Consider the following 25,573-nt stretch of genomic DNA (forward strand, 5'->3'; position numbering starts at 1 on the left):
GTTTGTAGGTTTACAAGACAATTTCCTCCACCATATTTCTGGACAAGCTTCTAGTTTCATATTGCTGCTTATGGAGATGTATGAGGTGTGGCAACATTGATATAAAGTAAAAAAAAAATGGGGGAGAAGTTGCATAGAGGTTCATATCCCCGCTTGCTTATTTATTTATTTTTATTTTGCGGTTGCCGGTGAGGCGGTGACAGAACAATCTGGCGTCAACATCGCTCAGTACCAGCGGTATCATTCAGGAGAGGCAATTCATCATAAGGCTGCCACTGAGCCGACAGCAGCCATCACAGCTGGGTCCTCTCTGCCTGCCTGTCAGTCACACTGTCAGCGATAGGAGCACCTCTCTGCTCCCCAGATTAGAGAGCTGAAAGCGTCATTCAATCCCCCCCCCCCATGCCAACTCAACACCGGCTGACTGCTGAGGACATAGATGTGACAGCTGTGACACCACAGAACTAACAAATAATTATTTTTTTCCCACTGTTAAGTAGCGTTTTTTGCTACTTTTGTGAACCTTAAAGGCCAAACAGAGATCTGAGATTGAGATAATCTGCTTCTCTCCCTAACAATGTCACACTTTTCTGGCAGTTCTGGAAATAAACTTTAGCTTTGTTGTGAGATTTTACCCACCTGTAAGTGAAAAGTGAAATCTACTGTATAAATTTGACAAAACATTGGATTAGTTTTCTAATCATTGCATATTTTTTTAAATATGTTTTCCGTCTTAAATATTTCCCATCAATATTTGAACCACCATTAAGTCCATCTGAAGAGTAAAATGAATTTCACTTGCATTGTTCAGCTAGTTTCCATTAGCTCATCTATTAAAAGCTAATGTGATGTATGAAATATGACAATTTACATTTCACTAAAACACACAGATAAGTGCTGGTCATTTTGCACCCTCATCATTTTGTACTTTATGTAGTTTTGTCCCAAACATTTTAGGGTATAAAATGGAGCCATCAGCCACAGGAAGTTTCACCCTCACTCTACGTAAATTCTTACCTGATGTAGGGATGTTTTGAAGTCTTTTTTTCATGTACTAATAGTCTGCTACATTGAAATGTGATTATTTGACTCTGATAACAAATATCTATAAACAGGAGTTATTTTTGTGCAATCTGGGGTGATTAGCTCTGATATTACTCAAGAGCCAACTAGTCCAAACAGGGACCACAACCACAATCAATGGAAGTGAAGTGTAATATAAAATCCTAAGAACATAATATACTATCTAATAAATTGCAGATGAGATTTGAGCATTTATTTGTATTAGCCTTTAATATTTATAAAACAATACTCACCATCAGAGATAAACTGATGCTCAATGCTTTAGTACATGAGTACAAACGAAATTAGGAGGGAACCAAATGGGATCTCCTGGGAACCATATGGGGGCAAAATGACCCTGAGCCCACACTGGTTCCAACATTTGGTTAGCTAAACAAAAACAACTTCAGCACAAAATAACCCTATAAAGCAGCAGCTTTTTATGATTTCAATATCACTGCTTATAGTGCAATTCATTGATTATATTAAATTGTCTCCAGTTTGTGACGCTTAGAGTTTTGTGGCTCAGATAAGATGAAATCACACCTAACCAGAGATGCACTGACCAGGCTTTGCAATAAAACATTGACCATAAAATAAAATTGAAATGCTGCAGATTCCTTTAGTAAACACATAATTTTCAATCCAATCGAAAATGAGGAATAATAAACTTATTGCTATTTTTACAGCATAATGCTGCCACCATCATGCTTCACAGTTCCAATGGTGTTCTTAGGTTTGCAAGATTCATTTTTTTCTTCCAGATGGAAAGTGGTAATTTTAACTAAACACTTCAGTTTTAGTTTCATTAGACAGGACCTGGTCTTGAAATTTTACTCAAGTGTGAACCGGACTTGCAAATGTTTACAATTCTCTCCCTGATGTTAGGTTTTCCATGATATCACACACGGAAGCAGTGCATTTAAAGTGTTACCTGAAAATAAATCCAGAGGTGTGCCTCCAGTTAACTTAAATGCAGAGAATAAACCTTTCAACCCAGTAAATAAAAGACTAAAAATAGCTTTTTATTAAAAACCTTTGAATTTTTAAAGTATAAAGGTAGATTTTCATTGCACCTTGGTAATAGGACATCAACACAATCAAGTCAAAGTCTTTATATCGCTTTGTCTTATTATAAGAAAGAAATCAAGAAAAAAGCTGCATTCATTAACATAAATGAGCCAATACACTGCTCATAATAAGCTGGCTGATTCAACATTCCAAATAGCGGTTTTAGCATTCCTCATCTAGCACTATTTTACAGTTCAAGTAGTGAAGCCAGTTGGTGGTACAACTACTTTTTGCGGTGATGGTTTAAAACCATCTTTTTAAACATAACCACATATGTTCTCTCTCAGAAAATCCAAACCACCTCCACCTGAGAATGTTATCTTTACAACCAAGTTGTCTGTCTCCAAACCCTTTCCAAACTCTTTTTGTTTTTTCTTTTACTGTCTTTTACTCCGTCATTAAATGACAACACCATGTTTGCAGGATAATTTTCCAAAAATGTCTCGGAGTATGCCTCCGCCAGGAGGAGTGGATTAAAAAAGTGAAAGAGAAACTAAACTATTTATAAATTAGATGGGGACAGTCAAAGCGAGGTGGCCATATCTACTCAATGGACACAATATAGTCATGTCAAACATTTTATGCTGTTATGTATATGCAAGATTGTGTCCATCCCTAATGGTAAATGTTATTTGTTGAAGAAACAGTCTATTCTTCTTTTGAAATATTGAAAGTGATCAGAGGGTGGTGTTTAGATTAAATCTGACCCAGCTGATTTAGTAATTGGCTTATGTGTTAAAGCACAACAATGCAAAATCATGAGCCTGCCAATGCTGTACTTAAGTGTAGGTGTTTCCCCTGTTGTTATATTGGAGGGGCAGCCTGCCCCTCAATGACGCCCTCCGCTCCGGTCAAGCTAATTATATAATTTTTTTTTAAATAACGTAGATCACAACAGAACGTATTTTAAGATTACCTTTTCCTATATAAAAGAGACATTGCCCTTTTATGAAACAAACAAAAGGATCTTGTTATTTTCACAACATTGTCATTTATGCCCCTACATGGACGTGCCTCTACAATGTTTTGCTCTCTGAGTTCTCCCCCAACTTGCAGACACACGCAACATGAGCGCACACAGAAGTGACCACATACTTCTTCTATGGTGTTATATTTGTACCACCAACCTCACCTTCCAGTGAGACTAATGTGAGCGTATATAGCTATGTGAACAACAAATAATTTGTGGTGTGTGTTTAAATCTCACACAAACTCACTCAATACATGTTCTGACATGCACTCAATTCTCCTGCTCCTCCTGCTTGGCCTGCTCTGTGCCCGCGCTCGGCTCGGTCTCTGCTCTCGCAACTTGACAAAGTGTATGTAAATGAACCACATCACCAGCCAATCACAGACAGGTCTTATTTAGTTTTTTGCCCTAACCCAAAGCCCTTCTCTGAGACCTAATAAAAAAGTGTATTAACAATGTTGGTCATAATATTGGTGGAATGGCTACTTTGAGGAGATGTCATGATATGACATCCTTGGACTTGGTTTGTGTTTTGTGTTAACTTTTGTATAGTTCTGTTTCCCTGTGTTGTTAATCAGTTCCACCTGTCCCCTCTGCCTCCCTGCCAGCTTGTCACACCTGTTCTTAGTTCCTGTGATTACCTGCCTTTTTTTTCACCTTGTACATTAGTTGGTCTGTATTCTTTGTTCCCCGCTGGTTCCTCCGACACTATTCCTCGTTCACTACCCCTGTTTATGCTCAGTTTTGCTACGTTACAGAACTATGTACAGATGTACGTTTTTGGCTCGACTCATGTTTGTACTTGTTGGATTATGTTACGTTTTGGAGACCTTAATTAAAGAGAAGCCTTTCTCTCATCATGCAGCTGCCAAGCTCTTATCTGCACTTTGGTCCGATCCAAACCAAGAACGTGATAGGAGATGTGTGATGATGAGATGCAGTCGTGCTGAATTTTATTTATATTTAACCTTTTTTGGGGGTCAGTGAAAATGCAGTTATTCTTCTGTCAGTAATGAAGTAAATAGCCTGTCATTATCAAATCATTATGTAGATTAAATTACATTTTTCTGTCAAATGTTCTCCCCTCAACTAATAAAATAGGTTTTTGATGCTTCAATATAATAAGATATGATTTTATAAAATAAGTTGTCTTTTTTCATTCTTTCAAGACATTTATAACGAGTTATTTCTAGGAACCTTTAAACTTCTTGTCTTGTCAGTACATGGAATAAATAATGTAGGTCTATGTCTCTGAATACATTTATATATTAAAGCCGCACTACCTGATTTTATGTTGTAAATGCACAATGTTGTGACTACCTGACCGTCTATTACTGTCATACACATGGAGGTTGATGGTGCACACACTGCTGTAAACCCACAACCCAAAAGTTTGAGAATAACAAGCACTGGTCTGGAGTTGGATTTTAATTATTTGGACCGAAAAATAAAAATATTTTGAAATAAAACATCAGCTCCCTTACATTATTCTTAATAGATTACAGCTCTGATAGATACTTTATGTATTGTATTCCTTGCCTCTAGAAAGAAAATGATAGATCAGATAAGATGGGGACAGAAATAACAAGACACACTGAGCCACAGTCATCAGGGAGATAGGGAGGATGAGACGATGGGGAAAAAGAGAGAATTGACTGAGAAGAGAGAAATAAGAAAATGTATTTAAGTAATCAGGAAACAGGAACACATACAAATATAAGAGGTTTAACTTATAGTTCGGTGGTCAGTTAACAGAGTCAGTAGGCTTAATGTTGTCTCATGGTGACATGTAACACTAAGTTAATATGAATCAACAACTCACTTTCATTTTATTTTCTGCAGTAACATGTTGAATTTTTATGCACCTGTGCTGTTCTGAATGGACCATCTTCACCTACATAACATAGCTTTAAATATCCTGCTGATGGTGGCCAGAGAGTCCGGTGGTGTCGACTGTTATGGCAGCCCTACTTCTGTCAGTCTTCCCCAGGGCATCTGTGGCTACAACGTACCCTACCATTGTCAGTGTGTGAATGTAGGTATGAATGGGTGTGTGAAGGGCTTTGTAGTCCTTAGACTTGATAAAAGCGCTGTACAAGTGCAAACCATTTACCATTTATTATTAGTGCCTTCAATACAGTACACTAAAAGGTTGTATTGTGCCCCTCTGTTTATATTTTTAATAGTGTAATTGTGTAAGAACTAAATATGTCCTGTGGTCTAGCTCGCTAATTTACATATTTTGCTCAGATGCAGGTTTGAATATCCTAATACTTCCCCATGATAAAAGGAGTCCTGCAGAGTGAAATTCTGATCACAACACAATATTTAATAAATATCATAGTAGCATAGTGTTGTGTTCCATGATATAGATTACCCTAGATTTGATTCAACTCTATTTCTCAATGTTTACTATTTTGTAGTACATCTTAGTACATTGAACTGTAAAAGCAGTGTAAGATTCTTGCTAGTATTCCACCCTTGAATCTGGTTAAATATGCATTTTTTTACTTAGAACACCTGTCCATTTAGCAGTCTCTACATGGCACTGTTTCTTACATTCTGCATTTTAGGCAATTTTTCTACATTTCTGGAGATACTACGTGATGTGTGAAAAAAGCTTTCCAGGATTTTGTTTCTTCTAGCAACTGAGAGGTGACGCAAAATTCTCTTTGGTTGCTATCCAAAATAATCTGTCATTTTCTACCGCTTGCTCCATAGTGGGCGCAGGGAAGCTGGTGCCTATCTCCAGCAGTCTAGAGGCGGGGTACACCCAGGACAGGTCGCCAGTCCATCGCATGGACAAACAACCACACACACACTCATTGCCCCCTAAGGGCAATTTAGAGAAATCAGTTAACCTAACAGTCATATTTTTGGACTGTGGGTGGAAGCCAGAGTACCCAGAGAGAACCTGCAAACTTCATGCAGAGGGACCCCGGCCAGGAGTTGAACCCAGGACCTGCTTGCTGCAAGGCAACAGTGCTACCAACTGCATCCAACCCTTCTATCCCAAAAAAATATTTAATTATTTTACTATAGATTTTTGGAGATAGATGATGAAAACATAGACATTCTGGCTTCTGAAGACTATTTTTCTCTCGTAATTCCACTATATACATCCATTTTTTTTCATACTTAACAAAATATGGCCTGTTGACATTTATTCCTACCGTTCACAATAGAAAATGGAAAAGATTGACCTGTTGACATTTATTCACACTGTTCACAATAGAAAATGGAAAAGGCTTTACTGGCAATGAAACATTTCTTATAATTGCTGACAAGCATTTTGGATGTTTCTGGCATTTTTGACAATTCATCATTTGCAAAGAGCATAGTCTTTACAGTTTTGAAGGCCTACTTGCCCTCACCTTAACCTTTAGCTAAATTCACAGATTCTCTGTCTCATTCAAGTCCAACCACTGGGTGGGATGCTTCTAAATTTGTATTTTATTTTCACTCAGGAGAAACATACTGGTAAAACTAAAACATTGCTTTCAATCTAAACTTGCCAGGGAAGTTGATGTTTTGGGCTGAACTGTAACTCAAGTTGGTGCAACACCTACAGAATTCTTTTTTTGTCATAAAAAACACAAGATGAGCAGTGATTTCAAAACAAAACATTAATGGTAAAAAGGTTTTCCCTTTAATATGACACCCGCTGAATATTTTAAATCACCTCATATCGACTGATAATACAAATTATAGACACAATCTCCAAGACTGCATAGTAATCATAAGAACATTTGAATCTCATTATGGATAAAGATAGAGAGGTGGCAGAAAATAGATAATACTAGAAAATAAAATAGAAAGATTAAGCAACAGACACATAGATGAAGATAAAATGATATTGACAGAAGGATAGATACAAATACATAAATAAACATACTTCAAGAATAAATAATAATTTTATAGGAATGTTTTCTTGAATATGTAGAAACTGATTAAAGCAATGATTTGCTACAGAGCTATTACAATCCTGTAAGACTCACAATGAAAACACACATAGGTGGCAATTAGAGAAGTTTATTTACAAATATTTATTTATTTGGAGCTTGGACCCTGGAGGAAGACACGAACACTGAGAATGACGTGAGCTTGAATGAACAACTTATGAAAAGAATTAGAGATGTCTTCCTCCTGGGATCCGACTGGTGGTCGAGTGGTGGCCTGAGGAGGTAGGGAAATCAGAAGGAGCTAGGAAGCCAGATGGTGGAGATGGGGAGGAGGAGGGTCGCAGCACAGCTTGAAGAGCGAGGAAGTCAGTGAGTAAGGATCTTTAAAGCGGAGCCTTGGGCGGTGAAGAGGAAGAGGAAATGTGGACTCGACGTTGATTGGCTGGAGGGGGACGCACGGTGGACTCATTGGATGGAGCAGAGGAGGGGGTCAGTCTTCCAGATTTAATTTTCGTCAAAACTCCATTATTAAGAGAAACAACTAAAATTAATGTGTCCTTAAAGTGTTTGTTTTGCTTGCTCCCCCCACACAAAAACATACACACTATTCCCACCACCATCATCCTTCCCAGGAAGATGACATTTGTGGGGGAAGGTTGGTCTATACCTAAACAGGGTCTGCAACCTAACAGGGGTCTGCAACCTGTACCTCCTATCCAGCTCCGAGAGGCTCTTTACGCATTGGCTTATGTGAACCTTGGCTAAACATGATAAATGTCAGGATCTGGGTTTGTTTGTGTTTTGTGCTTGCTACATGTGTTCAGTGTTTTCAGATGGTGCTGGAGTTCTCAGGTGTGCTGGGTGACAGGTGCAACTTATTCTACTGATTACTTTGAGGAGTACTTAAGCAGGAGGCTGCCAGCACTTCGATGCTAGAGCGTTTTGCCCACAGTGGTAACAAGCTCAAGCCAAACACTAAATCTATGCTTTGATCTTGGACCTTGTGTAACTTTGTTTATGCTCCTTCACAGGCTAAGTAAACCTGAACTCTGGGTTTTTGTCACTGAATACTGACTACGTGTATGGAAGTCTTTCTGGATGATCAAAGCGATCTACGTTCAGAGGATTTCATTTCCTATCTACTGTCTTCGTTTGGTGGACCACGCTCAGATTTGTAAAGCCCCCAGATTTAGCTTACCTGCTACTATCATAGTGAACCAGCATTCCATGACCTTATCGGCATTGGTAGATTCTGGCTGCGAACAGAATTTAATAGATTCAAAGTTGGTAAATCAGGCAGGTATAGAAGTTGAATTATTTGATTCTCCACGTTCTGTTCTAGCTCTAGACGGTAAGAAGTTGCAGCAAATAACTCAAAGAACCAAACCAGTAGAACTTTTATGGTCAGGCAATAATAGAGAGAAGACATCTTTTTTTTGTGTTTCCTGTATCTCAAGGCTCATTAGTCTTAGGTTTGCCCTGGTTGCAAGAACATAATCTGCATTTAGATTGGTCTACGTGTCGTACTGAGTCCTGGTCCACTAATTGTCACTCATCTTGTCTTCAATCTGCCTTTTCCCCTAGTCAACCTGAACAGGCCAAGAAAGAGGACGAGGTAATTGATCTTACTCATGTGCCCTTTGCATACCATGATCTTAAGGGAGTCTTTAGTAAAAATAAGGCCCTGTTCCTACCACCTCACAGACCCTATTATTGCGCAATCAACCTTCTTCGCAGTGCGCCTCTGCCCACTAGCAGACTTTATAACATCTACCGTCCAGAGAAAAAGTCTATGGAGAATTATATAAATGACTCCTTGTCTGCAGGTATTATTCGGCCCTCATCCTCACCACTTGGCGCAGGCTTTTTCTTTGTAGGGAAGAATGACGGTTCCTTACGTCTTTGCATTGATTATAGGGGTTTAAATCAAATCACCGTTAAAAATAAGTACCCACTTCCTCTCCTCACCTCAGCTTTGGAACCGGTTTATGGCGCCACTATATTCACTAAGTTAGATCTTTGTAATGCTTACCATCTGGTCAGGATCCGCCAGGGGGATGAGTGGAAGACGGCTTTCAAGACGCCGTTAGGCCATTTTGAATACTTGGTCATGCCCTTTGGACTATGTAATGCTCCTGCTGTGTTCCAGGCGTTACTCAACGAAGTGCTCAGAGACTTTTTGAACATTTTTGTTTTTGTATACTTGAATGACCTATTGATCTACTCGAAGGATGTTCAGGAGCACTGCAGGCACGTTCGCCAAGTACTGCAGCGCCTTTTGGAGAACCGCTTGTTTGTTAAAGCCGAGAAGTGTGAGTTTCATCAGTCTTCCATCACATTTCTGGGCTACATCCTTGAGGGTGGATAGGTACATTCAGATCCAGAGAAAATTAAGGCACTACTTGAATGGCCGGTGCCTGACTCTCGCAAATCTTTACAGCGTTTTTTGGGTTTTGCAAATTTTTACAGACATTTCATTAAGGATTATAGTCTCATTGCTGCACCTCTGACTGCACTAACTTCCTCTAAGTCCTCATTTTCCTGGTCATCTGAAGCAAAAGCAGCTTTCCAAACCTTCAAAGAAAGGTTCTCCCAAGTCCTCATCTTAGTCCATCCGGATTCTTCAAGACAGTTCATCCTAGAGGTCGACAACTCTGATATTCGAGTCGGAGCAGTGTTATCACAGAACTCAGAAGATGGGAGACTTCATCCTTGTGCTTTTTTTTCCCGCAGGTTCAGTAATACAGAGTGAAACTATGACGTGGGTGTCAGAGAACTGCTAGGAATTAAACTGGCCCTTGAGTAGTGGTGCCACTGGCTTGAGGGGGCTGAGCATTCCATCCAAGTCTGGACTGATCATAAGAACTTGGCCTACCTCCAGCCAGCTAAAAGACTTAACCCACGCCAGTTTTGGTGGTCTTTATTTTTATCTCGTTTTGACTTATGCATTTCTTTCAGACCCGGACCTAAGAACACTAAGCTGGATGCCCTCTCCAGACAGTTTCCCAATGATTCCACCCATTTGGACAATTGGAGCACTCAGGTGGGAGATGGAGGAAACTATTCTTGGAGCCCAACAACAAGAACCTGACCCTGGTAATGAACCACCAAACCGCATCTACAGGTCCTTCTCAAAATATTAGCATATTGTGATAAAGTTCATTATTTTCCATAATGTCATGATGAAAATGGTCTCTAAACGAGCTATGAACCTAATCATCTGAATCAACGAGTTAACTCTAAACACCTGCAAAAGATTCCTGAGGCCTTTAAAACTCCCAGCCTGGTTCATCACTCAAAACCCCAATCATGGGTAAGACTGCCGACCTGACTGCTGTCCAGAAGGCCAATATTGACACCCTCAAGCAAGAGGGTAAGACACAGAAAGAAATTTCTGAACGAATAGGCTGTTCCCAGTGTGCTGTATCAAGGCACCTCAGTGGGAAGTCTGTGGGAAGGGAAAAGTGTGGCAGAAAACGCTGCACAACGAGAAGAGGTGACCGGACCCTGAGGAAGATTGTGGAGAAGGGCCGATTCCAGACCTTGGGGGACCTGCGGAAGCAGTGGACTGAGTCTGGAGTAGAAACATCCAGAGCCACCGTGCACAGGCGTGTGCAGGAAATGGGCTACAGGTGCCGCATTCCCCAGACCTGGGCTACAAAAGGCCGCTATCGAAGCATCCTGGGCCTCCATAAGACCTCAGCAGTGCCACAGGCTGATTGCCTCCATGCCATGCCGCATTGAAGCAGTCATTTCTGCCAAAGGATTCCCGACCAAATATTGAGTGCATAACTGTACATGATTATTTGAAGGTTGACGTTTTTTGTATTCAAAACACTTTTCTTTTATTGGTCGGATGAAATATGCTAATTTTGTGAGATAGGAATTTTGGGTTTTCATGAGCTGTATGCCAAAATCATCCGTATTAAGACAATAAAAGACCTGAAATATTTCAGTTAGTGTGCAATGAATCTAAAATATATGAATGTTAAATTTTCATCATGACATTATGGAAAATAATGAACTTTATCACAATATGCTAATATTTTGAGAAGGACCTGTATGTTCCATCTAAAGTACGTTCCTGACTAATCGATTGGTTGCACACAGCAAAATTTTCTGCCCATCCTGGTGTTAGTATAACTATTGCACTAGTTCAAAGAAGGTTTTGGTGGCCCTCGCTGCATAAAGATTTGAAAGAGTTGGTGCAGGCTTGTGCAATTTGTGCCAGAAATAAGTCCAGTAACCAGTCACCCGCAGGTCTTCTCCAACCCCTCAGCATCCCAAATCGACCTTGGTCTCATATAGCATTGGATTTCGTTACTGAACTTCCCCTTTCCTCAGGTATGACAACTGTTCTCACTATTGTGGATTTTTTCTAAGGCATGTCATCTCATTCCCCTCAGGAAGCTTCCGTCAGCCCTACAGACAGCCAAACTACTCACTAAACATGTGTTTCGTCTTCATGGTATCCCTCAGGACATTCTATTCGACCGAGGCCCACAGTTCATCTCGCAGGTTTGGAAACAGTTTTGTTTAGCTCTAGGAGCTAAGGTTTCATTGACCTCAGGTTATCACCCTCAGTCTAATGGTCAAACCGAAAGATTAAATCAGCAGCTGGAATCAACCTTACGATGTCTCACAACCACAAACCCCTCAGATTGGTGCTCATACATAGCTTGGGTTGAGTATGCATTAAATTCACGCGTTTCTTCAACTACTGGACATTCACCTTTTGAAGCTTCCCTTGGTTATCAGCCGCCCCTGTTTACTGCCGACGAAAAGAATATCACGGTTTCATCAGTCCACCAACATGTCTGCCGCTGCAGATCCATCTGGAACTCGACTATCCAAACCTTGCACTGCTGACCAAAACAAACGTTTCACTGGCTGGAAACACAGGCCTGCACCTAAATACCAGCCTGGACAGAAGGTATGGTTGTCAGCACGTGATATACACCTCAAATCCATGTCTAGGAAGCTTTCGCCTTGTTTTATCGGTCCCTATGAGATTGAGACTGTGATTAGTCCCTCTGCTGTTCGCCTTCGGTTACCTGCTAGTCTTCGCATTCATCCTACATTCCACGTATCACAGATAAAGACAGTAGTCTCCAGTAACTCGTGCCCTCTTGTCGAATCCCCACCACCCACCCTGGACCATCAGGGGCACCCCAGTCTACGCAGTCCGACGGATCGTGGACGCCTGTCGGCAGAGTCGTGGCTGGCAGTACCTTGTCGACTGGGAGGGTTACGGTCCCGAGGATCGCACCTGGGTGCCCCGGTCATTCATTTGTGACTCTTCCTTCATTGATGGCTACTGTGCCTCCCTACCTTGTACTTCTTTTGGGCCGCCAGGAGGTGGCCGTTGAGGAGGGGATGATGTCAGGATCTGAGTTGTGTTTGTTTGTGTTTTGTGCTTGCTACATGGGTTCAGTGTTTTCAGACGGTGCTGGAGTTCTCAGGTGTGCTGGGTGACAGGTGCAACTTATTCTACTGATTACTTTGAGGAGTACTTAAGCAGGAGGCTGCCAGCACTTTGATGCCACAGCGTTTTGCCCACAGTGGTAACAAGCTCAAGCCAAACACTAAATCTATGCTTTGTTCTTCAACCTTGTGTAACTTTGTTTGTGCTCCTTCGCAGGCTAAGTAAACTTGAACCCTGGGTTTATGTCACTGAATACTGACTACGTGTACGGAAGTCTTTCTGGATGATCAAGGATTTCATTTCCTATCTACTGTCTTTGTTTGGATTCACATCTAGCTGACAGTTTCCTGCTACCTTCGCCTCCTGGACCAACCCACAAGCGTACCCTGTCCACCCTTGCTCCAAGCTCACACTGAACAGCACCTAAATAACCTTCTACAAACCTGGATCCTGAATGCCTCTTCCCCTGGCAACCTGACCACACCTATTTAGTAAGCTGTTCTCTTGTTTGCATTAATTCCTTGTTCTTAGTTCGACATTATTCAGTTCCCTATTTTTCACCAGTGCTCTTCCCTTCTTCCCATACAGTTGTAGAATCATCCGTTACGTTCCTGATACTCTTTGTCACAATAAACATCCTTTACATATTCTGTTCTCCAGAGTGTTCTCTGTATGTGGGTCAGATCTATTGCAAACAAAATGAGAATGAATAACCAAAAGATGCTTATAAATATAGTTATAATAACAAACGCAGGTTTTTGTCATGACCACTACACCACTCCCTGCCACAGTTGGCTTATAATCAGCTTCACCTGGTTTATCTGCTTCATGCCAATCGGTTTCTCTATTTTCACCTCTGCCATGCTCCATTTATACTCTTCTGTTCTGTTTACACTTTGCTGGACTTGTTGCCATGCCAAGATGTCCATGGCTATGCCTGCATCTGTTACCTCCTGCCTGGTATGAGCGTTCCTTTTGTTGTTCGTTATTAAATCCTTTCTTTACCCACAGAGCTGCTGCTGCCGGCATTTCCAAAACAGAATGACATAAAAGTACCAGCAAAATACGTGTACATCTATTTTCTTGTCATTAGGTTGGAAACTTTTGTTTTCTCATCATTTTCCACAAATATCAACATTCCATAGAAAGAACAAAAACATCTATCCTCTTCTTGCAAAGGTTTTTGCTGTTCTATATTTTAAACCTAAGAATAGAAAATAAATTATATTGCTATCAAAATGATAACAGATTTCCAGTAGTAGTTATCAAAAATTATAAGACAAGACCTGACAAGACCTGACAGAATACTCAATAATTAGATTTCACATTCAGCTAAAATGTAGTAAATTCCAGAGGAGGCATTAAAATGAACATCACCTCAATGACTGACCGTAAATCAGTTTGTTGTGTAGTTCACAGGTACTTGCACAGAAATTGGAGAATTCTCAGTTTTCCTGTATACTATAGCTCTGTCACACTCTGTAAAGCTATAATATAATGATTTGCATTTTGCAATCCAAACCCGGATGCTGCACCACACTGCTGGCAACACTTCTACCATTTAATTGTCATTTATTTTGCCATGTTCAGAAACTGAGCCTCACTTCCTGTGAGGAAATATTCTGTTCTACTTACATTTTGAAGTTTTTATTGTTTCATTAATGCACCAGGAATGGTGTGCTGAAAGCTTCCTGGGCAGATATGTTCTAACCACGAAGACACGAACAACAGAAGCTGCTCTTCTAATTCCTGAGGTGACATTTTGTCAATATTGCTACACAACGTCTCACCGTAGCCACTTTCTCTGTTCAATTACTAAGTCGTGAGGTGCATCCTGAAGGTCAAAAAGTCCTGAAAAATTTTGCTTTATGAAGCTAAAAATTCGGTCTAATGTATTTGGGAACATATTGTACATTAAGCTGCTTAAACCATTGCACTTGTTAATCCTGATGAGTAAAGTCCTTTATTATATGTTTTATATATGATACAAAACAATACTATTCTATACAAATAAAATGGCTGGTAACAATTTTTATTTTTGTGTCAGCTAGACCACAGAATGAGAAAAACAAGTTCGAAGCTCTCCAGGAGGTGGGAGTTGAATACATCCCTGGCCGAGGGCTCCGCCAGGCGTTCCCAGCAGACCCTCACTATGCGCTTGGGCCTGCCAAGTCTGTCCGGCTTTCTCCTCCTCCAGCGGATCCAACTCACCACCAGGTGGTGATCAGTGGACAGCTCAGCCCCTCTCTTCACCCGAGTGTCCAAAACATGCGGCCGAAGGTCTGATGATACAACAACAAAGTCGATCATCGACCTCCTGCCTAGGGTGTCCTGGTGCCAAGTGCACTGATGGACACCCTTATGTTTGAACATGGTGTTCGTTATGGACAATCCGTGACTAGCACAGAAGTCCAATAACAATATATATATATATATATGCCAAGAGTGTGCGGAGCAGTAATCAAAGGAAAAGGTGGCTACTATGAAGAACCTAGAATAGAAGACATATTTTCAGTTGTTTCACATTTTTAGTTCAGTATATAATTCCATATGTGTTAATTCATAGTTTTGATTTCTTCAGTGTGAAGCTACAATATTCATAGTAATGAAAATAAAAAAAACTCTGAATGAGAAAGTGTGTCCAAACTTTTGGTCTGTACCCAATATCTACGGAGGTTAGCTGAAGCTAATCTTTTGTTTACAGTGGATGCCTTCTTCAAACTTCGTTGTCGCCCCGACATCTTCTTCTCAGCACGGTTCATACGAGGTTAGGTTTGGGCAGAGAGAAGTAATTTAGCATGAAATGATGTAAACGTTTTTCATTTTATGAAGTTTGGTTTTGTTTGTGTTGAACTCAGCTATCTTGGTGCTAGCAGGCTATCTGCTCAGCACTTGCTCAATTTTGTGGTATTGGTATTTTAATGATATTTTAAAGGTGTGTGTTTGATTCTGGTGCTAAGCTATCAGCTTCTTTTGTTAGCTTTAACTGCTAACAGCTAAGAACACGTACTCGCCTAATAAAGACCATCTACCCAGAAAGGTTGTTAGTTTTCAATCCAGTAAATAATATTTCCCTAACATTATTTTACTAAACTTGATAACTAAGTAAATACCATTAAGCCCCATTTCTCCAGAAAGATTTGTCTCTTTTCCAAAATATTTTCTTAAATATTTTACCATTTCATTAATAATATTTCTTTAAATATTATTTTAATAAACAAAGGCAGCTAATGAGACACCTTTGAGAACTGGTCATCCAGAAGGTTGGTTTTATTCAGCAAACATTATTTTATTAAAATAATATTTTGTCTGATCTTGCATTGTGAATAGTTGTCTAAAGGTATGCTGATTATTGCCTAAGTTAGTTCCAAGACTAACTTAACTTCATTTCCAGATTTTTTAAGATAACCCTTGGTTCTCAAACATAAACATTGCATGGTAATGTTACATCACTCTTTCGGTCATGATTTTCAATCATCTTTAATCAACTTGTTTATAGTGTACATAGCCCATTAATCTTCCCTATTCTTTAATTCTGCTTGGTAGTTTAGTTGGATTGTTTTAGCATAGTAAATAATTTGATTTATTTTTGTTAATAAATTCTTGAAATTGTGTGAATTCATTCCATGTGTGTGCAGAGTTTTGCTGTTCAATAATGTCAGAGCTTGGGTCACCCTTTTCGATTTTGTCCTAATACCACCACCTTACTGGGGTGGTATTCATAGGACAACCCTTAACAGACCGAAATATTATTTAATAAAATATTAATATTAAATAATATATTCATAGTCACAACAGTGCATACCCCCAACCTATGTAAAAGACAAAAAAATTCAATGTCACTATAACATATAAAACATATTGCCCACCTAAATGTCATACTCGCAGTAAAGATTAATCAACATGTAAGTCAAGGGAGCACAGCTGGTGGCATGGACTTGTGTGAGATGAGATGCCTGTGGTGGATCTCAGGAGAGATATCATCCTGTCATAGGTGTGAAAGAGCTTTGACTTTCTAAATAGGTCAGCTTTTGATTTGACATTCATTAGCAGAAGGTGTCCACTGATTTGTGTCTCCCTAGGACAAGAAAAAAAAGATTTAAAAAACCCAGCTATGGACAAAAGCACAATGATGAAGAAAAGCTAACATCTATTAGATATGTGTGTCTCCTTTATGATACATGTAAGTCCAGGCCAACTTTTCCTCAGGTAATCCATCTGTCATCTATGTAAATGCTTCATCTGAAGCCCTGACGTTGCTGTTCAGGGGCACCATGAAACAGATGGCAGTGTTAAATCTGAATGATGTAGAGCATATCCCTCGCAGACGTTGCTTTCTAACATCCTCATTACTCTCCCAGTCCTTTGTAAGAAATCTGAAGGAATCTGAATCTAGCAGGACATTACTGAAGGCTTCAAGTATGATGTAGGATTTGTCTAATGAGGGGAGAGCGGCTTCTCTTCCTTTAACCTATTTTCTGCATTTTGCACACTTTAGCTCCTCATGCCTATGAATCCTGAAGCCAAAAATACTTCATTGATGCTTCTTGTGCACTTGTGTTTTTTTCATTTATTCTTAGCAGGTTTCAGAAGTAAAATCCTGATGAAAACTGTCCCACACTGAATGCTCTGATTATACCAACTCAGTGATTTCTGCCACAGATAATATTACAATGGGAACTAGAAAGAGGAAAAAATGCCACAGTTTATTCCCTCACAATTTTCTCTGAAATGAAGCACATGTAATTTCCAAAGAAAACCTTCGTTATGGATACACTGGTGATTGCCCAGTGTGCTGGCTGATTGTGAAGCCATCTCCAGTGCTAACCCCCTACTGGAGAGACACAAAGAGGGACAAAATGGCCTATTGCAAATGAATTGACTTGCCAAAATAGGTTTTCCTTTTAGCCTTGTCTGGAACAATTATGTAATTTGAAGTATTTTTTGGAAACTAAATGAAATTCACTCTTAAAGCAAACAAAAAAAAAACTCCTCCCCCTGTAAGTAAAACTAGGCTATCTGGAGACCTGTTTTGATTTCAGAGCAGATTCTCTTGAGTCAGTGAGACATAGCGTCATTGAATTTATAATCTTTTTGCATTGAGACGTAGTTATGTTCATCGGTCCAAGTCACCTTAGATCGGCTAATTTCCCCTATAACACTTATCATTCTTCTTTGAGTTGACAACCTTAAAAAAAAAACTGCCTCTGAAGGCACCATGATTGCCTCAGAGGCAAGACCCCAAGAAACCTAACCATTATTAGACAAAACTCTGAATAACAAACTGTCTGCTTAAAAGTATCGACCTAAAAAGGTTCCCCTTAAAGTGACTAGATTGAAAAAAAAGCCAAATGATTAAACAGTGTTTTTGATGCCATACAAAAACACTACAGCTGTTTTATCATTGACATTTATCTGAGTGAGAGGGAAAGTCTCAAAGCTGTAGTCATTAGCGAGTCATCCCCCGATGTCACATTAAAACAAAAGCAGAAAGTAAAAAAGGAATTTCTCTAACAGGGAGACTTATTGACTGAAGATGTGTGCTCTGTTGTACTTGACATAAAGCATTTGTTACAGAACATGAAATATTGTTCATGTTGGTTCAAGTATAAATAATTTGCCCATTTAAGAATTTTATTTTTGCTTTTAATCATTTGATTTGATTTTAATTCTAATGTTTTATTCATTTATTTTGTTTATTTTGTATGTTCAGAACTTTCTTCAGTGCCTTGGCTTGGTTGCAGGATGGCACAGTTGTGGGTATTCTGTGTTCTCCGTGTTCTTCAGTGTAATGTGTTTGGACTTTGTTAATAGGCAAAATATTTGGAAATGTATTTCAGTAAGAGCCATATACAGGTCCTTCTCAAAATATTAGCATATTGTGATAAAGTTCATTATTTTCCATAATGTCATGATGAAAATTTAACATTCATATATTTTAGATTCATTGCACACTAACTGAAATATTTCAGGTCTTTTATTGTCTTAATACGAATGATTTTGGCATTCAGCTCATGAAAACCCAAAATTCCTATCTCACAAAATTAGCATATCATTAAAAGGGTCTCTAAACAAGCTATGAACCTAATCATCTGAATCAACGAGTTAACTCTAAACACCTGCAAAAGATTCCTGAGGCCTTTAAAACTCCCCGCCTGGTTCATCACTCAAAACCCCAATCATGGGTAAGACTGCCAACCTGACTGCTGTCCAGAAGGCCACTATTGACACCCTCAAGCAAGAGGGTAAGACACAGAAAGAAATTTCTGAACGAATAGGCTGTTCCCAGAGTGCTGTATCAAGGCACCTCAGTGGGAAGTCAGTGGGAAGGAAAAAGTGTATCAGAAAACGCTGCACAACGAGAAGAGGTGACCGGACCTTGAGGAAGATTGTGGAGAAGGGCCGATTCCAGACCTTGGGGGACCTGCGGAAGCAGTGGACTGAGTCTGGAGTAGAAACATCCAGAGCCATCGTGCACAGGCGTGTGCAGGAAATGGGCTACAGGTGCCGCATTCCCCAGGTCAAGCCACTTTTGAACCAGAAACAGCGGCAGAAACGCCTGACCTGGGCTACAGAGAAGCAGCACTGGACTGTTGCTCAGTGGTCCAAAGTACTTTTTTCGGATGAAAGCAAATTCTGCATGTCATTCGGAAATCAAGGTGCCAGAGTATGGAGGAAGACTGGGGAGAAGGAAATGCCAAAATGCCAGAAGTCCAGTGTCAAGTACCCACAGTCAGTGATGATCTGGGGTGCCGTGTCAGCTGCTGGTGTTGGTCCGCTGTGTTTTATCAAGGGCAGGGTCAATGCAGCTATCTATCAGGAGATTTTGGAGCACTTCATGCTTCCATCTGCTGACAAGCTTTATGGAGATGAAGATTTCATTTTTCAGCACGACCTGGCACCTGCTCACAGTGCCAAAACCACTGGTAAATGGTTTACTGACCATGGTATCACTGTGCTCAATTGGCCTGCCAACTCTCCTGACCTGAACCCCATAGAGAATCTGTGGGATATTGTGAAGAGAACGTTGAGAGACTCAAGACCCAACACTCTGGATGAGCTAAAGGCCGCTATTGAAGCATCCTGGGCCTCCATAAGACCTCAGCAGTGCCACAGGCTGATTGCCTCCATGCCACGCCGCATTGAAGCAGTCATTTCTGCAAAAGGATTCCCGACCAAGTATTGAGTGCATAACTGTACATGATTATTTGAAGGTTGACGTTTTTTGTATTAAAAACACTTTTCTTTTATTGGTCGGATGAAATATGCTAATTTTGTGAGATAGGAATTTTGGGTTTTCATGAGCTGTATGCCAAAATCATCCGTATTAAGACAATAAAAGTCCTGAAATATTTCAGTTAGTGTGCAATGAATCTAAAATATATGAATGTTAAATTTTCATCATGACATTATGGAAAATAATGAACTTTATCACAATATGCTAATATTTTGAGAAGGACCTGTATCTGTCATTAAAATAATTACCTCTGATCCAGCTTTGGTTCAACCTTTAGAAACCTGTTGGCTTATGTTTTGAAAGATATATGGTTTCGGCCTTCTCTAGCTTTTTTCTTCTCTTGTGATTTTTTTGTTATCTTATCTAATCAACCATGTAGCTAAACAATCTGGCTATGTAGTTTGCCCTTGTTCAGACTGTGCTATTTTTTATTTTTCATCCAATGACAACTTTACTTCAGTACTCTGCTACTGAAGTCAACAACAGTTCCATCTCCCAACTTATTCAAAACCACAGTTTTACATCTGCTCAGACATGGCTCGGCACCTTCATTAAAAATACATCCATGGAGGTGTCCACTGGAGCTTTCGAATTGACAGCTCCTTGGCTATAAACATATTCGGGACTACGACTCGTTGCCCTCTGAGAAACACTGGCAAAAAGGCAGACCGCAGTGCGTTAGCCAACCTAACCAGATCTGCTAACATTAGCACACTGACTGACCGCAACAATATCAGTTTTAGATTGTTCAACACATGTTTCACAGAGACATCGCAACAACCCAGCGGCTTCTCTGAGCTTAATGAGCAAACGTCGGCTGAGTTTGTTTACATCCCCCAGCCCTGCATGACTGGTCAAGCAGGTGGTCCCATGATAATTTACAGTAAAGGGTGGGAAGTCTCCCAACTCAATGTGCCTACATAAGCTTCATTGGAATCAGTGACCTTGCAGCTGAATGACCTAACTCCAACTCTACTGGTCGCTGTTTATTGTCCTATCAAGACCAAGAGGGATTATTTGAATGATTTTTCTACTCTTCTTATCCATCTCTGCTCACTTTCTCCAAAACATTGTTTTGCTGGGTTACATGAACTTATATATAGACAATATAAATCCATCTGCTACTCAAGATATCATGTCATGCCTGGACAGGTTTGGTCTCCAACAGTGAAGTAATTTTCCAACCTATTTTGAAGGACATATTTTGGACTTGATCTGTTACTCTGATGTCACTCCTTTTAAATGTTTTCCCACTGACCTCCCCATCTTTAACCATATGGTAATCTTATTCAATATTAATTTGCCACTATCTAAGATGAACCTCTATGTAACATTTGATATTGTAGTATCTGAAACATTAATCTAACATCCCTCATATCAGTAGTGGCAGACTTCCTAGTACCAACCTCTCAGTTACTCCATATGAACTCGTTTCCCATTATATTTCAAGTCTTCATTCACTGCTGGATTCACTTGCTCCGCAAACAACCCAGCCTGTCTCCTTCACCTACTCTGATTCTCACCTCATCTAAGCCAGCCGAAAGCCAAAAGACGCCAACTGGAACACCTCTACAGGATCATAACAATCTACTACTCTACAGGAACAATCTTCACTCAGCAAATCACAATATTATTCACAGTTATAGCTGGTGATGGGAACACATGGGCCTTGTTCTGTCTGGTTACCAATACCCTGCGCCCTCCATACATCTACTCTGCTGACCACTACAACTCCTGATATCATTTTTCAGTTCTAAAAAAGACCAGCTCCACCTGCAACAAACCTCCCACAACACAATCGGTTCATTTCCCTTTGTTATTCACTCTATTTACTGCTTTTCATCTTCCTTCAGTTCCTGACATATCTCAGCTCATTCAGAAATCTAAATCATCTACCTGCCAACTCTACCCTCTTACTACCTCTTTGTTTAAAGCCCGTTTTCCCTCCCTACTGCTTTTGATAACTGCCATCATCCACTTCTCCCTTGCCACTGGTTCAGCTTCCTTTTCTATTTAGACATGCTGCTGTTACACCTATTCTCAAGAAACCTGCCAATTTTCAGCTCTTGACCCTATACGTTTTATTATCTATCTCATTCCCCTTGGCCATATCTTTCAAAAGGTTAATATTCAATTTTATTGCAATGCGGATGACACCTAGCTCTACCTCTCCTCCAAACCCACCTCCACCCTCCCTCCCATCTCCCTCTGCTACTGCCTACAGGAAATCAAATCCTGTTTTTCTTTTAACTTTTTCAAACTCAACAGTGATAAAACAGAGGTTCTCCTTATCAGCTCCAAATCCATCCTTACACAAATCAACAGTTTCACCATTCCATCGACAACTCCTTAGTCTCCCCCTCCTTTCAATTTGAAAGCCTGGGTGTCACCCTCAATGGCACTCTATCATTCAAATCCAACATCAATAATGTTTCTTAGTCTGCCTACTTCCATCTCCACAACATCAGCCGAGTGCTTCTCTCCCTCACTCCTGACTGCATTGCCAACCTGGTTCACTCATTAGTCACTTCCTGAAGTGGATTACTGCAACTCCTTCCTGTCTGGTCTTCCCCTAAAATCTATGCATAAACTCCAAGTGGTTCAAAATGCTGTTGCCTGGATCATAACCAGAACACTATCTTCCCATCAACTCACTTCTTTTCTTCAGCAGCTCCACTGGCTCCCCTTCAAGTATCACATTAACTTTAAAATACTGCTCCTCACATTCAAGGCCATCCACCACCTCGCTCCCTCTTATCTTACTGACCTTCTTGAAATTATCATACAGAGCTGGACTCTCAGATCCTCATGTCCACCATGGGGTACAGAGCCTTTAGCCGCTCTGCCGTCCGACTCTGGAACTCCCTCCCTCCCACCTGACAACCGCAACATTAACTCGCTGAGCATGTTCAAATCCTGCCTCAAGAGCCACCTTTTAAACTAGCCTTGTCTTTGTGACACTTTAACTTTCTTGAAGTCTTTTATTTTTTTTTGATCCCCTATTTTAATTATTATTATATGATTATATATTTTTTTACATTTTCAGTTTTTAATTTCTGACCTTTGTGCAGTGACCTTGAGTGTCTTTAAAGGTGTCTACAAATAAAATGTATTATTATTATTAACTTTTTCCTGAAAGACCTGGTAGCGAAGCAATTTAGAAGATCTACACAACAGTTAGACATTTTAGTACAGTTAAGCCAAAAATTATTTATACACCTGGCATACTTAAACTCAAACTAATCTTTTATTTTACAAACATATTTTTTTCTGACTGGATGTAATATTAACATTTTGGACATCTGCTGATAAATATTACTTTTTGAAGAAAGAAAACCTAATTTCCTTACTGCAGACTATGAACAGATAATACAAATACTTTAAACTTTCAGTTGTCAAAGTGGGTACAAAATGCTTTCCTTGTGGTAACTATTCGGTTGGTACGAAATGCCCTGAAGCATATGGCTGCATTTCATACCCAGAAAAGTCAGGTGCAAAATGGCCAAGGAACAAAATGACTATTACTCTTTTGGAAATGTAAGAAAGTCTAGGAATCCTGCATACCTGCATACCAGAAAACCTTTAACCCACACTACTGCATTCCCTGTCATGTGAACATCATAAAATAGTTACTTGCCGTTTTCTGGATGCTAGTAGCTCTTCTTTGGCTTAAAGGAAAAGGTGTACATGGCAGGTGCACTTAAAACCCTATATATTCAGAAGAATTTATTATGCACACACCCTGTTTGGAAGAGTAGCAAGAAAAACAACATTTATGGAAGCTTTGTGTCTTTTTGTAGTGATGCTTACTTTGGAAGATGATTCGAATGTGCTACATGATACAAGTTAGAAAACCATACCATTCCCCTCTGTGGACATCTCCTGCACTAGAGTTTACTAATGCCTCTGTAAAACACTGCCTGTGGACCTCTGAAATACAGCTTATAGGGCAGCATACTAAAGTAAAATCCATGAGAAAGTTTTTAATGTGTCAATGTATGAAATAATACTTTGATCACCCTTATGCTTTGAGAGGTCTCCTCATCTTGACTCTCCAAGTGTCCTTGCCACTACCGTCATCCTCATCATTTCCCTACAGAGGCATCTCCCTTAATCTCTGCTAAAAAAATTAAAGACACTCTCTACACAAGTGAGTGCCCTCCAGCGTGCTTGACCTTAGAACCTGATTGGTTACACCAAACAGAAACCCTCAAAAATTAAAGAATACAACTCTCTGCTGTCTCTTCCAAGTGTTTGATCACTTCGTTATATAAACATGGTAAAATGAGGCTGTGATGTGGAAGCTCTTGGTCTGCCTGAGATGGCTGTCAAGCTGAGGTAACATTTTGTGAGATTCCTCGAGGCGTCAGCTCTCTTCTGAGAAATGTAAATGTCGTGAAATGTCTTTAGGGTGTCTAAAAAGAGCTTTTAAGCTCAAGCCTCATGTCTTAAGGCTGTGATTGCCTTATTTGCCTTTCAGATTTAATTGCATCCAAATTACTCAGCCCTGGCTGCTTTATTTGACACTATGTGTACAGTACAGTACATGGTTTGTCTTCTTTCCTTTGTCAAGGTTTGTTCTTTACACCTTTGAAGACAGGTGTCATATGTGTCATAGAATATCTTGTAAATGTTAAACAAAGCAGAGGATATCAGAAACATGGTTGGACACTGTACATAGACATGATAAGTAACATTACACTGTAGATGCACTGACATACTGCATTCAAGCTACATTTCAGGTCAGAAGAGATTGTACAGGCGGATTTGTTATGTATGGGAAAATAAATTTAAATGATTGTGAGACTTTTTATGTATAAATATTGGAAGATATTTTAAAGGAAATTGATTTTTTGAAAGGTGTTGACAATTTCTTGAGGTCTTAATGTAATGTTAGTAACAACTCTCCAAGAATTGGATCTGAGTCAGTCCTTTTCTTCATTTATATTCATCCCCCCAAAAAACTGAACAATATTACACCATAGGTCCTTACTGAACTCGTGGTTAGCATGAGGTACATTCTCTGTTTTAGGCATTTGTGGTGTAGCTTAGCACTGATCAATGGATCAGCTGACTCTGTAGGTAATAAGGATGTGAAGATTCCCTGATTTGTTACAAATTTGTTCCACAGACAAAAAAATATACCAAGTGAGTGCATCACAAGCGCAACAATCAAGACACATTGGGTTTCAAATGTTTGCATCAGAAAAGTCCAGTCTGTTCAGATAAATGATAAATATGTTTTTTTGAAAGAACTGCTGTTGCCATTCCTAGTGTAGAAATGTATCATAAAGCATTTTAAATAGTGACCCATACTGTTTTGGAGGACAATTGCAGTTAGCGTGTCTAAATAAAAAACTAAATGAAAACTGAAAAGGTTTTAGGACCTCAGGTTGAGCTGTAAAGTAGCTAAGCAAATCTCATTGAATGAGAGTTTGCTGCTTGATATCTTTAATGTATTGGATAATTGATGATGTGTCCTTGAACCGTCACCTTAACGTGGTGGAGGGGTTTGAGTGCTCAAATGATCCTAGAGGCTATGTTGTCTGGGGCCTAAATGCCCCTGGTAGGGTCTCCCATGGCAAACAGGCTCTAGGTGATGGGTCAGACAAAGAATGGTTCAAGAACCCCTCATGAAGAACAAAATATCGAGGCACGTGACGTCGCCCGGTACGGCGGAGCCGGGGTCCCACCCTGGAGCCAGGCCTGGGGTCGGGACTCGTCGGAGAGTGCCTGGTGGCCGGGTTGCTCCTCGCGGGACCCGGCCGGGCCAAGCCCGAACGAGAGACGCGAGGCCATCCCCCAGTGGGCCCACCACCTGCAGGGGGAACCATGAGGGACCGGTGCAAAGAGGATTGGGTGGCGGACAAAGGTGGAGACTTCAGCGGCCCGATCCCCGGATGCTT

The 25,573-nt window shown here is 40.1% G+C and overlaps 1 protein-coding gene across 3 annotated transcripts in view; it reads right to left on the reverse strand.

Moving 5' to 3' along the window:
* Positions 1 to 25,573, reverse strand: part of khdrbs3 (KH domain containing, RNA binding, signal transduction associated 3) — a 205,915-nt gene that overhangs the window by 18,629 nt on the left and 161,713 nt on the right. The gene's annotated exons all lie outside the window — the stretch shown is intronic.

Source organism: Girardinichthys multiradiatus, chromosome 13, assembly GCF_021462225.1.
Source record: "Girardinichthys multiradiatus isolate DD_20200921_A chromosome 13, DD_fGirMul_XY1, whole genome shotgun sequence".
NCBI classification, from domain to species: Eukaryota; Metazoa; Chordata; class Actinopteri; order Cyprinodontiformes; family Goodeidae; genus Girardinichthys; species Girardinichthys multiradiatus.